Source organism: Etheostoma cragini, chromosome 22, assembly GCF_013103735.1.
Source record: "Etheostoma cragini isolate CJK2018 chromosome 22, CSU_Ecrag_1.0, whole genome shotgun sequence".
NCBI classification, from domain to species: domain Eukaryota; kingdom Metazoa; phylum Chordata; class Actinopteri; order Perciformes; family Percidae; genus Etheostoma; species Etheostoma cragini.
Window position 1 is genome coordinate 2,168,967 of NC_048428.1, and position 14,633 is coordinate 2,183,599.

Sequence of the window (14,633 nt, forward strand, 5' to 3'; positions counted from 1 at the left end):
GACCCAGAGCAGAGCCTCACACCGCTGACAAAATGTTTAATTTCAACTTAAAAGGTTATTTCACAATAACACACGGTCCACCTTGCCTCTTTTTTCCCCTCCAAAGCATTCAATTCATTGCCTTTAGGCGCACGCTTCACTGGGTACTGTAGTTGACTCCTTCTTTCCCTACAACTGCTGGCTTATTAAGTTTCCATGGCAACCTGCCGCATCCACTTGTGTTTTATTCCAGCCTGTTGGGACCCCACAGGGTAAAGCTTTAAGCCGGAACACCATGAAGCGATGGGTTTAGAGGGGGAAGAACGACCTGCGGCACAGAGGAGAGGGATTGCCCTCCGCTCCATTTAACCTGCTATGAGGCAGTGAAGCTGAAGCGCTGCTTTTTTTTTTTTTTACAGTCACTGTGCCTGCTTGCATCAGGCGAAAAATATTAAAACGTATCGACGAAGGCATCAGGACAGAAACTACCTGCGGGGGAGCAACCTGTCTTTGTTTAACAATGAAACAAATGCTAATAAATTACCTTTGCTATTCAAATCATTCACTTGTGATGACACTGGGGCTCGCTGTATCACGTCAAATATTTAAAATGTTATAAATAAATAGCAATGTTTGAAGTTAATAGGATGAATAGGTTTGAAATTATTTTTACATGGGAAATATTGGTGAACATTTTTGGTACCGGTATGAAAAACCCGACCCTAATGCTAACACACTACACTTAGAGGGTGAGGCCTGCTTAGCTTTAGCATGCTAGCATTGGGATTGTGAGCATGCAGGTGCATTTAGCTCGACACACCACTGCGCCTATAAGCGAGTTTCAGGTGTACTGATGCGTTTCACTATAATGCAAACTGAGGCCCAAACCGGATTCGTTTGACCTGCTTTGAGATCATTACAACGGGACTCCACGCCAATAAATCGCCACTGTAGCTCAATTCTTAAGGGCTTATGTCATTATTAGGGAGGGGGGGGTCGATCCCCCTCCTCGTTGCTGTCTGAAACCTCGGAACAACTGCTGTGCTAATACGGTCTGCCAATGATTAGATCATACATTTTCATTTCATTACTTAATTATCAATTCAACTCTGTGGGACCTTTTGAAAAGAGAATAGATGCAATCTAAAACACTATAAGTTAATAATGCTAATTTGATTTTTACAATTTGAAATTTTATATGCATACCAAGTAGCCTTGTTAAGATATTTCTACCAAAGGAAGAATTAATTATTTCATATGCCAAATGAGAAATGGTCTTATCTTTAAATTGCTCTTGAAGGTATAACACCAGATTTAGAATTCCAGCTCTGATTTGAGGCGGTTCTTTCAGACGCCTGCGCCCACATTATCGTCTTCATTAAGTGTCAACTCTGTGAAAGACCAGATTTCATTAACATAGGCTGCGCACAATCAAGGCCCCTTTGACAATGATTCCTTTTGTAATGTATGCTCAGGGCAGACAGAGGGAATCTTTGCACAGACTGCACGCGCGTTTAAATCATTTCATTGACAAATTACCGTTAAAAGCACTTCGACCACACCGAACCACAATCAGTGCCCCGTCGATGGACTCGGTGTGAGGGCAGGTTCACCGGGGTATAGCTGGGGAAGGCGATTAGATGAGGCACTAACTGCCCTGGTTAAATAATAGTGATGAGTCCCGCTCACGGCGCCACGCGAGCCGATGACAGCAGCAGTTTTTGATGTTGTTTTCCGAACGCGGACGGATGTATTGCCCGTATGTGGAGAGGATTTGGCTTGTTAGGAGCCCAACTTGGAGCAACATTTCATCTGCGCTCCGATAATTAGACACTGAACGTGTCTCATACTAATTGTTTATCCCTCGGCCAGCACGGAACCATTAACATACAACTCAAAGCCATCCGTTCGGGGTTTTTCATCGTCACTTTGGGGGTTGTTGTTGGACACAAAATTAAAAGACTATAATGGGGGGGGGAGATAGTATAAAACTATTAGAATAAGAATTATTTGTGTCTTTTTATACCACTTAGTGATTTGGGTGCAAAAGAAAAACCCTGCAGGGATCCGAGCTCTGCAAGCTGGCTCTGATTTAGGAGTGAAGGCCTTGGGGGGGCAGATAGTAGATCATGAATGGTTCCACTGTGTCTCAACCTAGAGCTATAGAGCTGGACTCCGACTCCATGCACGCACACACACACGCAGACACACAGCACACTCCACTGGTCCAATCTTTTCATTGCCTTGGTGTCACTATGGAAACCCCCCACACACACACACACACACACGCACGCACGCACGCACGCACGCACACACAATCACTCCCACAACTGTCCTCTCCTCAGTAATCCTCTGGGCTGTAAGGAAACGATACTGAAGCATGACTGAAAGGAACGGATTGTTGTTGTGGCTGGTGGGAAAAAAAAAAAAAACTTTATAGGACTCGGACTAAGTGTGTCATACCTTTAGTTATTCCTTCACACCTGGGCAAAGGTGTGTGCAACGTCTGTGTGTGTGTCAGGGCAAGATTCAGGTGCAGAATCAATACACAGCGGGAGCAGAAATAGTGACAACAGGGGGAGACACGTCGGTGTATTTGTGCACGATTGCCTGCATGCACCTTTAGTAAAATTGTGATTAGCTGCAGTTTATCAGCAGCCACGGCGTAAATACCACGTGTAACGCATTTACTGCCTAGCATTGGGCTCAAGCACAAAGGGATCCTTCTGTCAGCACAGTGATCTCATCGCTGAGCTATCTCTCCCTCCCTCTGTCGGAGCCACGGCCTTGGTAGGATATTGGCCTCCATAAACAGAAGATTGGCCACTCCCACTCATTTTTTCAGCTACTCCACTTGTTTTGTTTTTTTACTACTACTAAGAATACTCTGGATTCCATTTGTCCAACTTACTCAGGATCTTCTTGTTGTTTTTATAGCAGAGTTGGTTCAATCAGTCCTAGGCCTTATGTGGAGTTTCTATTACTGTTTTTCTGCAGATCCAAGAGATATGATATGGGATTGACAGAATAGGGGAGGGAAGGATGACGGGGGGAATAGGATGGAAGAAAACTCTGATAGCTCAGGGGGGAGTAAAGGAAGTAAAGGAGGAGAGGATAGGAAGGGTAAGATAAAGGAAAGGGAGGGAAGGACGAAGAGGGACACAGGATGATGGGGGGTTTGAAAGACAAGAGAGGGGAGGTAATAAGTCCCTCTTCCAATCTGGTGTTGTTGAGCAGGGGTAGTAGCAGAGCACACATTCCATTAGGCAGTAAATATTGACTCAGCAGCGAACAACTGGTTTCTATTGCATAGCAAACAAAGCTATTGTGTGCCTGGCAGCCCTGAAAGGCCTCTGTTTGCACATCACGCTCACGGCTGATAAGTAGGCAGTCTCATTCACCGCAGGGGTCTTGTACGTCTCTCTTTTCGTCTGTGCTGCCCCCCCCCCCCCCTTTTCTCTATCTGTCTCCCACTCCTGGCCTCCAGCCACCGGGCTGACAACCTTGACTGTAATCCTCCTCCACATGGTGTTTCCAAGTAGCCGAATGTGTGGCTGAATTAATTATAGGTGTTCCCTTCGCAAACAAAAGGCCCAGACATGTTATGCAGCAATAACTGTTGGTGTAATATCCTCGACTGGCAGGTCATCGGCATCGTTGAAACGTACACCGGCCATCAGACGCTCTGCAATATTTACCTTGATGACTGTACAGAGGGCTGGGCTGTTTGTCTACAGATTACATTGTGCATTCATATGTTGAACTCTGAACCCAGGATTTGTGGCCTGGGAGGGGACTCTTGACTTATCGTCTACCTGGACTGGGACTGTAAACCTGGGCCCACACCCTCTTCCTGAAGTGATGCATGCTATTGCACCATTATGGGCTGACTCAGGCTATTAGGGCACTGGGTTGTGTAACATTAGCCTGTGGAGCTATTGTGGTTTGTCCCAGGTGTCTGTAGTGTGGACGCCTTATGTGAAATACAACTGTACACCAAGTGCTGCGATGTACAGTGTCATCAGTGTGAGACAGGCAGTGCGGTAATGTACGTAGGTGTGCGGTTTCTATAAAAATTGAGTGTTGCTACATTTGGGACTGTTCAGCAGGAAGAGGAGTGGTTGTCGGCAACAAGATCAAAACCCTAATTATTTCCCCCTCTTTCCCAGACCTTCTCATCGCAGCGACCTGAAGAACACATGTCCTATGTCATTAAAGCTCTGAGAGGAATCTTCACAGGGTGGCAGCTCCAGGTGATTATTATAACCCAGCATGCTCATGTAACCCTGATTTCTTAATGGAGTAGAGTTCTCCAGTCCTTCTGGAAGGTGGGTAGGGAGCAGGCTGGAGTTCCATGTAGAAAAAACAACAGAATCAGAATCTTGACTCTACTGTTGACTTTATGACTGTTACAATCACATCTTCAACGCCAACGCCGCCTCATACCCGACCAAGGGGTTTACACTGTGAAACCAAACTACTTGGTTAGGTTTAGGAAAAGATCATGGTTTTGGTTCAAATTTTCGGTAAAAATCGGGCTGCAGCTACGGATTATTGAAGTAATTAAGGTAGTAATCGGATATCTGTACGTATACAGCGCCACTGACTTCAGCTGCAAAGAAGCCCTGGCCGCCGTGTGAAGGACGCATGTCAAAAAGAAGCTTTTCGACGCGTTGGCCGCTCTGAGAAGCTCACGCAGCCACGGCACAGCCAATACACTGACACTAGAAACCTTTTATAAATTAGCAGTTAGCTCGCTCGTTAGCCGCTGAGCCGTAGCGGCAGAGCGAGCAGCCGCCAGACTGACCTAGTGATCCGTGCAGGACTTCACTGTGAGGGACCATTAGAGACCATGTGACCGGCGGGTAAAGTGAACTGGGTCCTACATGCAAACAACGTTATATCATAAATGATAGGTAACCCAGCAATGGCAATTATGAGCTTTTCCTCCATTTTCTCAGATTTCTTAGCCGGAACAAAAGTTCACATGGTATGTTTCTCCGGAATCAGCCAGCGCGAACGACACCTATACTCTGATTGGTTGCCGTCGTTAGCCGCTGCACCGCGTCTTAGCTCCTTACCATATTGTTGACCTAATTTCAACTTTCTGATTGAGGCCCAAAACGTGACCCCGCAGATGTTCCGCTCCTTGCAGCTGAGAGAAGCTTCTATTGAAAATGAATGACTTCCTGTAACTTGAGAAGCTCAACTTGGCGGCAGTGTGTACGTACATTAAGAAATACTTCTGCTTTATAGTAAACTGCATTAGTAAATACAAGGTTTTATTTTTAGACAAAGCGGCAATTTTATTGCTTAAATAGCATACAATAACGGGGATAGACGCTAATATTTTCAAGCCTTGCCACATGGGCCACCCTGCTCCTTAATCAGGTTGCCAAAGTACATTTTTGGTGGCCTACATGTAAATCTTTTTCACCCCCCTTCCCCTTTATGCTTCTGGCTCTTTACTCTGCATTGACAAGCCCAGGGACATGGGACATTTAGAAAGAAAGAAGAATGCAGACATCAACCGCACAGTCCAGTTACCATGGGCAGCGGTGGAACAAGTATTCAAGTCCTTTACTTAAGTCAAAGTACTAATACCACACAGTAAAAAATACTCTGTTATAATTTAAAGTCCTGCATGGAAAATAAGACGTAAGTAAAAGTAAGTTAATGTGCAAAAGTCTTAATTTCTAAAGTAACTAGTGACTACTAGAGCCCAAACAATTTATCAGTTTTCAAATACACAGTTTATTGGTCGATATGGCGGATTATTAAACAACCAAATATTTGTATTGGTATTGGCTTTAAAAATCCTTTATCAGTCAAGCTCTAGTAACTACAGTTGTCAGATAAATGTAGTGGAGTAAAAAGTACAATAATTCCCTCTGAAATGTAGCGGAGTAGAAAGTGGCATGAAAAGAAAAAAGTAGTACCTCAAATTTGTATACTTAAATACAGTACTTGAGTAAGTGTACTTACATTCCACCATTGACCATGGTATTTTGTAAAGCTCAATATAACGCAGCATACACAATATAACACGAATACACACACATATATATACACATATATATATATATATATATTTTTAAAAGGGGTAAACTAATATTTCTAGAACACGTTCTCCCTTGATGAAAAACCCAGAATCTATGACAATGCAAATATTGTTTAAATGTTAAAGTACTGAACATGATGTCCCCACTGTCCATTCCCAGTGTTTTTCTCTGTTATCACCCTAAGCTTCATGTCGGACCTCGAGGCCTAGGGGCTTCCAAACTAGTTGCAAAATCCTGCTCGTACATCAAGATGTGGAGAACCCTGATTTACTGTAAGGTTCACACACGGAGTCAGTTTCCTCCTTCAGCAGATGTGTGTGCAAACAGCCTTTCCAAGTGGAAGGAGGCTTTGAACCTGTTAGCTTTTTAACCCTCACGTCGTCCTCGGGTTAAATTGACCCGTTTTCCTATATCAGTGTTCTTTTTAATTACCCGAAATAACGTGATTGAGTCCACAAAACGCTCTTTGGCAAACACAAATCTCTACTTTCATTAATTTTGAGGCGTCTTATTACATTTTACAGCATTTAAAAAAAAAAAAGTTGTTTTGAAATAGTATTAAGTAAAAGTTGACATATTCCAGTCTGATTATCCATCAACATCCATTCCTTTAATTTCAGTCTAAATAATTCCCAATTTCTGCTTTTCTAACTCAACCATTAGGTATAATTTCCTATAAATGAGGTTTATTGACCATAAATGTCCAAAATAACTGTAAAACTAAAGTTAATAGCGTTACGTAGTGTTAAACATTAAAAAATATATATTGAAAATAGTGTTAAAAAAAAGGGACAAAAACATAAGAAAAAGTTAAAAACATTGATAAAAAACATAAATAAAAGTGTCGATTTTCAATTTTGATGGGAACAACACAAGGGTTAAATGACTTACAACAAATGTACAAAGTGTGATTCTTTTCTCCATTAAAGACCCACTGTTCAGCTTGGGGCTGACCTTAGGGGTGAATGGAGATGAAGATTCATTTCACCTGCCTGAAGTTTTAAATTAGGGCCGAAATGGATGTTGTCAGCCTCATTTTCTCAAAGTGGTGATTATGCTTTGTGTCACTGTCCACAGGGATCAAGAAACAGCTTATTACTGTTGGGGTCTGTTGAATGCCTGATGCTATGGAATGCTAAACCAACATGGAGCACAGGTGTTGAAATACCAGAATGCTCCATTGTGTAACATCACGCTGCATGTGTGAGACCGGGATTCAGCCCACTTGAATGTGGAGGACAGTGCTGGAATTCTATGGTGCAACATGTAAAAACCTCAACCCCAGTCACTTGGGATTTTGTAAGCTCCTCAAAAAGACAGACACACTGCTACCCAGCCACCCACCCACACACACACTCTCCTCCTCCGCCTGCCTGCCTGCCTGCCTGCCTGCCAAAGTGACACCCACTTTCAAAAAAGCCCATAAGGTGCTCTGTGCTATGTAGGTTTAGGTGGTACATTATAATTACATTGCTTTTGTCACCATGTGATGTTCCAACAGATGTTCAGAGAGTAGGGGCCCAGGAAGACGCAGTGCTGTTTATCACAGTCCGCCGTGAGTCCTGTTGTATCAGCTAAAGATTGAACACTTTCATACTGCTCCGCCACAGCAAAGAAAAACGGCAGTAAAAACGAAAGCCAACCCATCAAAACCCAATATGTCCCCCTCACGCACACACTTTCATCCACCTCCCCCCCCGTCCTCTCCTCCCTTCCCTCCTGTGTCTTACTCTCGCTCCTCTTCTCCATTCATCCCTTCCCCTGTGTCCCCTCTCCCATGCCACCACCAGCAACGCCTAGGCCAAGCAGGCGGTGGACAGGCCTAGTCGCACTGATAAGCCAGATCCACCCTGACCTTTCTATTGTTCAGATGGCAATAGCAAGGACGGGAGTCCTTCCAAATCAAATATTTGATTCATACACACCGGGGCCGCTGAGCAGAGGAGGGCCAAGGTGCATGGACTCAGGGACCTTCGGTACTAAAAGAGCCAAAGACGGGGAAACGGGGAAAATCCTCATGAATTGTCTGAGCTCTCGGTCTCTCGCTGCGACTAAATGTCAGCTTTTAGTGTGCAACTGGGGCCCGAAGAAAAAAAATAAAAAAATAAAAGCAACAAGAAAAGCAGAGGAGCATCATTTGAATAATGTTTCTGTCAGCTTCTCCGCTCTTCTTCACTCTCCCTTCGGTACATCCTCCCGTCCCCCATGGGAGGAATCTGCTACGATTTACTGCAACACACAGCGTGCTCTACATACACAATCCACACTTACACCACACACGTGCACACGCACATGCCAGATCACCATCACGCCTGGTGAACGGAGGCAAAGTAGAAATGTTACAGGATTAAATTTCAAAGTGAACATCGATTGAATTCCCCACCGCTTTCTTCTCTGATATCGCGTGTCCTACAGTAATATATAGTGCATTTGGAATGAAAGGGGATGGTCCTGCATGGGAAACATTATTTCAAAGACCACCGCTGCTATTCTGGCTGAATAGCAATGTTTCTCTCAGATTTGGATCCCGTACAGCACCATTGTATGGGTTTGATATCAGAGAAGAAAGGTTTTAGCCCACGGCGAGGTTTGATACTAGCCTGTATTCCCCAGTGCAGACAAAGGGACATCCACGAGATGTGTCGCTTCTACTGTACTGTGGGCTTTCTGCACGGCTCAAAGTTCTGGTTTCTTTTTAGTACTTTTTGGTCTACGTGAAAAAAAATTGCATCCTGCATATTACCAGAAGGGTTTAGGTTGATTTGGTGCTTTGATTTCTCGGATAATCCCTCAGACCTTTCAGGTTATTTGGCAGATGTTAGAAGCAACAACAAATGCAATCACCTGAGAGCCAAACCTAATTAATAAAACTCATCAAATAATGGGTAACTAAGGTCTGCATTTCCTTTACTTGTATGTTCCTTTGTTATCTTAAGGGCTGTTAGAAACGTCACTACACAGGTGTAGGGTTGGGTAGTGTTAGGATTTTTACGATTCTTTTGCCGAACTGGTACTTTTAAAATGATCCTGATTCCTAAACCGATTCTTGAAAAACTGAAAAAGATATGAAAGAAAAGCTCTTTCATGAATTAAATATGAAAGAAAAGCTCTTTCATAGAGTTTTTTTATTTTTTTATTAGTGATTTAAATTTAACAATATATTAATATTTTAAAGTGCTTAAATTGACCTAACAAAACAACTATAATCATTTAACAATAACAGTTCCACTATTAACAAGTAACAAAAACATAAACAGTGAGTTGGTATGGTAACCAGAGCCCAGAGGGAAAACATGGCCTACATTTACGGTAGCTAGCCAACGGTAGACTACAGAGAAAGTGATATTTTTACGTCTGTTTCGGAGCGACAGAGGGAAAATATTTCAGTTGAGACATTTAGTGGAAGCAAGAGGAGGAACCGAAATTTGTTTTCAAATTTGAAGTTTCTGTGCCAGACCCTCCTCAAGTGTGAGAAAGACTACACTTGAATATCGAGATCCAATTAAGAAAGTCATACCAAACTAAACAAGTAAGCATTTGCATTAACTTGAATATTCCTTCAAATAGAGCTAGGCGATATGATAGGCGATAGGAGAATATCTAATATTGCAATATTTTTGACCAAATACCTCGATATCGATACCGCAACAATATTGTATTGTTGAATATTGGTGCTTTCACAAAATATTTACACAATGAGATTTTTGATAAATAATCATCAGTAATGTGGAGGTAAAGGTAAATAATGGCCTTATTATATGGCTACTATATGAATATTACAATATTCAAAATCTAAGACGATATCTAGTCTCATATCAAAATATCAACATATTTCCCAGCTCTACCTTCATAATAACATCACCAAATGCTGTTAAATGAACAACGACATTATATCAAGGTCAACCCATATTTTTTTATCGTTCATTTACAGCAACCCAGTATTTGTTTACTAAAAAAAAAAAGGAGCAGGTGGGGTAACTGCTGTGAGTTGCTTCAGAGTGTGTGTCTGAGGGTTACTTAAAGCGATACACCAGGTTTTGGGAATTCGGCCAGTGGAAATGTCTTTTTCACGGTTATTGTCACAGTCTTGGTTCATCAGTAGAAGACTGACCACTCCTTTTTTTCTTCTTTAAATCATCTCATCTTAAATCAGTTTGGGCATTTGCCATTAGTTTTCTTGTTAACTGCTGAGAACAAACGCAAAACCATCCATGTAAATTCTGCTCCACTTTAGCACACACTATGGATTGGTGGGGGGGGTTCGACACAACATAGTATCGCAATATTTTCCGTAGTAGCGCTTTATCGATACACAGACGCCAAGTGTCTTTTATTATATAAATTGCAATGTTTTTGGTACTAGAATACAAATAGGAATAGGGCTGCACGGTTATGGCCAAAATCATAATCACGATTACTTTTATCAATATTGTGATCACGATTAATTATCATGATTTATTGATTTGACTCACTATGAACTGGTCCAGCACGGGCCGAATGGGGGTCAGTGGAGTTACACATATTGTGTAAATGTGTGTATCATCACTGCGCTGCATTTTTAAGAACTAATGATATTCTGGCCATGGGTCACATTTCTCATCCAAATCCAGCGGGATCCGTCTCACCCGCTGTTACTCTAGATACTGAAGTTAGTTGCATTCAATAACTTCTTCTGTGTTTTTCCCTGTGGCGGCCGTAATAGCAGTAACCCGCGGAAAAACTGGTACAAATACAGGTTTTCCTCTCATGCTTAACAATATACAGCTATGTTAATAACAATTAAAATTGTAGAAAAATGTCAGCAGTGTGGACCCGGGCCACTGTGTGGCGGGGCTGCGCAGAGGGTAAGAGGAGAGTAGAGATCCAACACAGGCACAGCTTTACAAAAGAAATGGGTCATGTAACGTAACATTAAATCATATGCATATAAACAGCATTGCAGCACATGCAAGGACATTAGCACCGGTGCGACCTAGAAGAAAAATATTACTCGCACTCTAGAGCCCTGTGAGCTAACAGACGCTAACTAGTACCGACTAGCACTGGTCACTGCTGTTGTCTGAAAAACAACACAGGCGGGACAAAATGTTGCATTTACTGGTTAACTGGTAAACCTTGCGACCGACGTATAAACGACTGCTATCTGTTGAGTTTTCCTCCCGTTACCCTGTCCTCTGTGACTGTCTACATCTAGAAACTAAGCTGTGCAGTACAAGAAAAACTCTGACTGGCTCATGATCAGAAAGTGGTTTACGGAGCGGTGGATTGGCTTTGCAAAATACCCGGAGCGTTCGATGAAATGAGGCAAAAAGAAAAAAAAGAATCACTCAAATTTTATCTTGGGAAGTCAAAATTGTGATCGTGATTAAAATTCTATCAATTGTGCATCCATATTGCAGAATATCAAAATATGTTCAAATTCGCAATATTATCGTATCGTGACAAAAGTATCATGATAATATTGAATGGTGGGGCCTCTGGTGATTGCCACTATGAGCACAGTACTGCTCAGCGCATTGTCTAAAAAACGACAAAACAGCAATGATAAACAGTACTAGATTTTTGCTGTATGTGACAACAAATGCATGACATCACTTAGAGCACTTTTAGTACCTAATAGAACAAAATCACTTGAAAAAGGACAGACAGGGTGAGTTTATGATGCTGCAGACAAACTAAGGACAGAACATTACCCACATATTGCCTGTCGAGAAGCAAAGGTCATAAAAGTCGCCAGGTGTGGAATCAAATCCTCTGAGAAGACGTGAGAGGATTTTAGAAAAATATCAGCACTGGCTGCTGCTTTTTTGCCTAATTCCCTTCATGCCATTTAAGCTTTTTATTTTCTCCGATCACATGAATGAAACTCAGTTTTTAAAGTATCATTTCCTGAAGAAGCATACAAGATGCTAACAAGAAACTATTGTAATGTCAATAGAGTAAAAACCGACCTTCTTAACGAAGTTGGGTCCCTGCTGGCTACAAGTTAGCATCAAACACAACACAGGCGTTTTGAGCTAACTTTGGCAAACAAACAAGCTGTTTACACAACTAGGGAGAGAAGTGGAAGGAAGGTTGTACGCAGGTGCGCAGACTTGGTGGTGTTGTGTGCTAGTGCTTCACCACCTAGCCGCCTAGTATGTACACAACATCGGATTTCAAGGTCTTTTGCGTCAACATATGCACGCAGACTTCCCCCCACTTTTGCGTTATCTTCAGATCATTTTTGTCTAAACATAGCCTAAATAAGAACTGAACACACTGTTACACATAACGTGCAGTCACTTAACACTCGTGTAGAGGAGCCTTTACGTTTTAAAGTGCAACTGTTTATAGTGAAGTCAGTTAACCACTGCATACATACTAAGGGTGGGGGGGGTGGGGGGGGGGATCAATACAGCATAGTATCGTGATACTTTATCGATACACAGGCACCAGGTATAGATCTTGATGATATATGTCTTGGTCAATTTGTCTGCTTGACAGTCGATTGAATAATATGTACAAACAAAGAAATGTATCTTTTTAGATAAAACAAACAAAGTTTCCTTTTGGGGACATCCTTTGAAATTGGGAAAAATTAAAGGGTAGGAACAAAGGTTTTAATTGCAATATATCACAGAATATTGCAATATGTTTAAAATGGTAATAATATTGCATCGTGAAGGAATCGTATCGTGAGGCGTCTGGTGATTCCCACCCCTAATCCTTACTGCACTGTGAGTGATACAAGGTGTAAGTGAAGTACTTCCCGTTATACATTATGTAATGTGTAGACACAGAGATCCAGGTTGCTTTAAATAGCTGCTGTGGGGCTGCAGTTCTGCGTAGGACGGATATAGACTCTGGGCTGACCCGTGTCATTTAGGAAGGTGTGGAATGTCAGATCAGTGGCGGAGAATACACACACTGTGACATTTACAGTAAGTAAAATGAGGTCCAGTCAGGCCAGCAATTTAGCAGCTGTCATAGAGTTCAAACATAATATGCTGTTTGTATAATTGTTGAATTATTTATTCTTATTTGCAAATAGCATTATTAAAGATCAATGTCCGGGATATAAAAAAAAAAAAATATATATATATATATATATATATATATATATATATATATATATACACACACACACACATACATACACACAGTATTTTGTTGTATGGCACGTTTTATTTTAGCAATATTTCAGCCTTTGCTGTACTTTGAGTTTAGCGCTAATTAGAAAATGCTAGCCTGCTACATGGTACCTCCTAAAAATGCATGTATTTGTGAGCACATTGTCCTGTTAATGATAGCATTTAGCTAGCTCAAAACACCACCACAACATTGTCCTGCTAGTGTTAGCATTTACCCCAAAACACCGCCACAACATTGTCCTGCTAGTGTTGGCATTTACCTCAAAACATCACCACATTGTCCAACTAAGGTTATTATTTAGCTCAAAACACCACCACAACATTGTCCTGCTAGTGATACCATTTAGCTCAAAACACCACCACAACATTGTCCTGCTAGGGTTAGCATTAAGCTCAAAACACGACCACATTATCCTGCTAGTGATACCATTTAGCTCAAAACACCACCACGACATTGTCCTGCTAGTGTTAGCATTAAGCTCAAAACACCACCACATTGTACTGCTAGTGTTAGCATTTAGAGCTTATCACAAGCTTCACATAGCAAATAGCATAGCTCTGTCACTATAATGCTGTGTCTTAATTCAGATACTTTCGTCAGTATACTAACTTGTGGTGCACTATTAGTAGGGTACTCGTTTCCAGTTGATGTAATGGTTGTAACGGTACATTTCTACTGCAGCACCCCCGACACGTAGCTAGGCCACACGCGCACATGCATATACACAGTACCCGCTCCACGAGAGTTACAACGCCATCATGTGTTGAACGCAAGGCGAGATATCCAACTCAAGAGCTAGCAAGTTAAATGAAGGTTCATAAAGGTTCATAAGCCTGCCTAACGTAAACATGTTTGGAATGTGTGACTCAGCCACCAAATACGTTACATGTATAATAGGCAACAGAGAAACAAAATTGTAAGCACTTACCATTAGACATCTTCGTAGCAAAACAATGCTATCAACGGCAACAATGCTAGCATCCTCAGCAGACATCGCGGGCAGGTCCGCCTCATGTTCATCCTTCGACTTTTCTTGGCCCTGGTCAAGGACTAATGTTACTAGCTCTGTGTCTACACAGGTAACATCACCTGCGTTAGCCATTTTAAGTTCAGTTTTTTAATGCTACATATCCAAAACATTGCCTGCTCTGGCTAACAGGAAGTGGAAGCAGGCCATTCCATAGGCCTAATGAAATCACCTGTGTTGGCTTTGTGTTTTTAGTCTAAAATAATTAATGAATTTGGGAATGAATCATAAAATGAAAAATTGTTTCATAATTAAAAATTATAATGTATGCTTTAGTAGTCCAACAAGGGGAAATTACAATTTGCACTCTGTTATTATTACACACAATACACACACAGGCAGGAATTACACACACATGCTCAGTACCTCGACATGCACTAATTAATTCAATATTTCCATTTCAAAAAATTGAATTTTTTTTTTTTTTTGGG

At 41.7% G+C, this 14,633-nt stretch overlaps 2 long non-coding RNA genes across 2 annotated transcripts in view; one reads left to right on the forward strand and one right to left on the reverse strand.

The window, feature by feature from the left end:
• The window catches only part of LOC117938190, a 17,218-nt gene extending 11,248 nt beyond the window's left edge, over positions 1 to 5,970 (forward strand). Inside the window, exons 2-3 of the long non-coding RNA XR_004655343.1 lie at positions 5,249 to 5,258; positions 5,916 to 5,970. This is a non-coding gene — a long non-coding RNA (uncharacterized LOC117938190). The remainder of the gene's footprint in view (positions 1 to 5,248; positions 5,259 to 5,915) is intronic.
• The window catches only part of LOC117938191, an 18,378-nt gene continuing 8,916 nt past the window's right edge, over positions 5,172 to 14,633 (reverse strand). Inside the window, exons 2-3 of the long non-coding RNA XR_004655344.1 lie at positions 6,503 to 6,505; positions 5,172 to 5,183 (exon numbers count right to left, since the gene is read on the reverse strand). This is a non-coding gene — a long non-coding RNA (uncharacterized LOC117938191). The remainder of the gene's footprint in view (positions 5,184 to 6,502; positions 6,506 to 14,633) is intronic.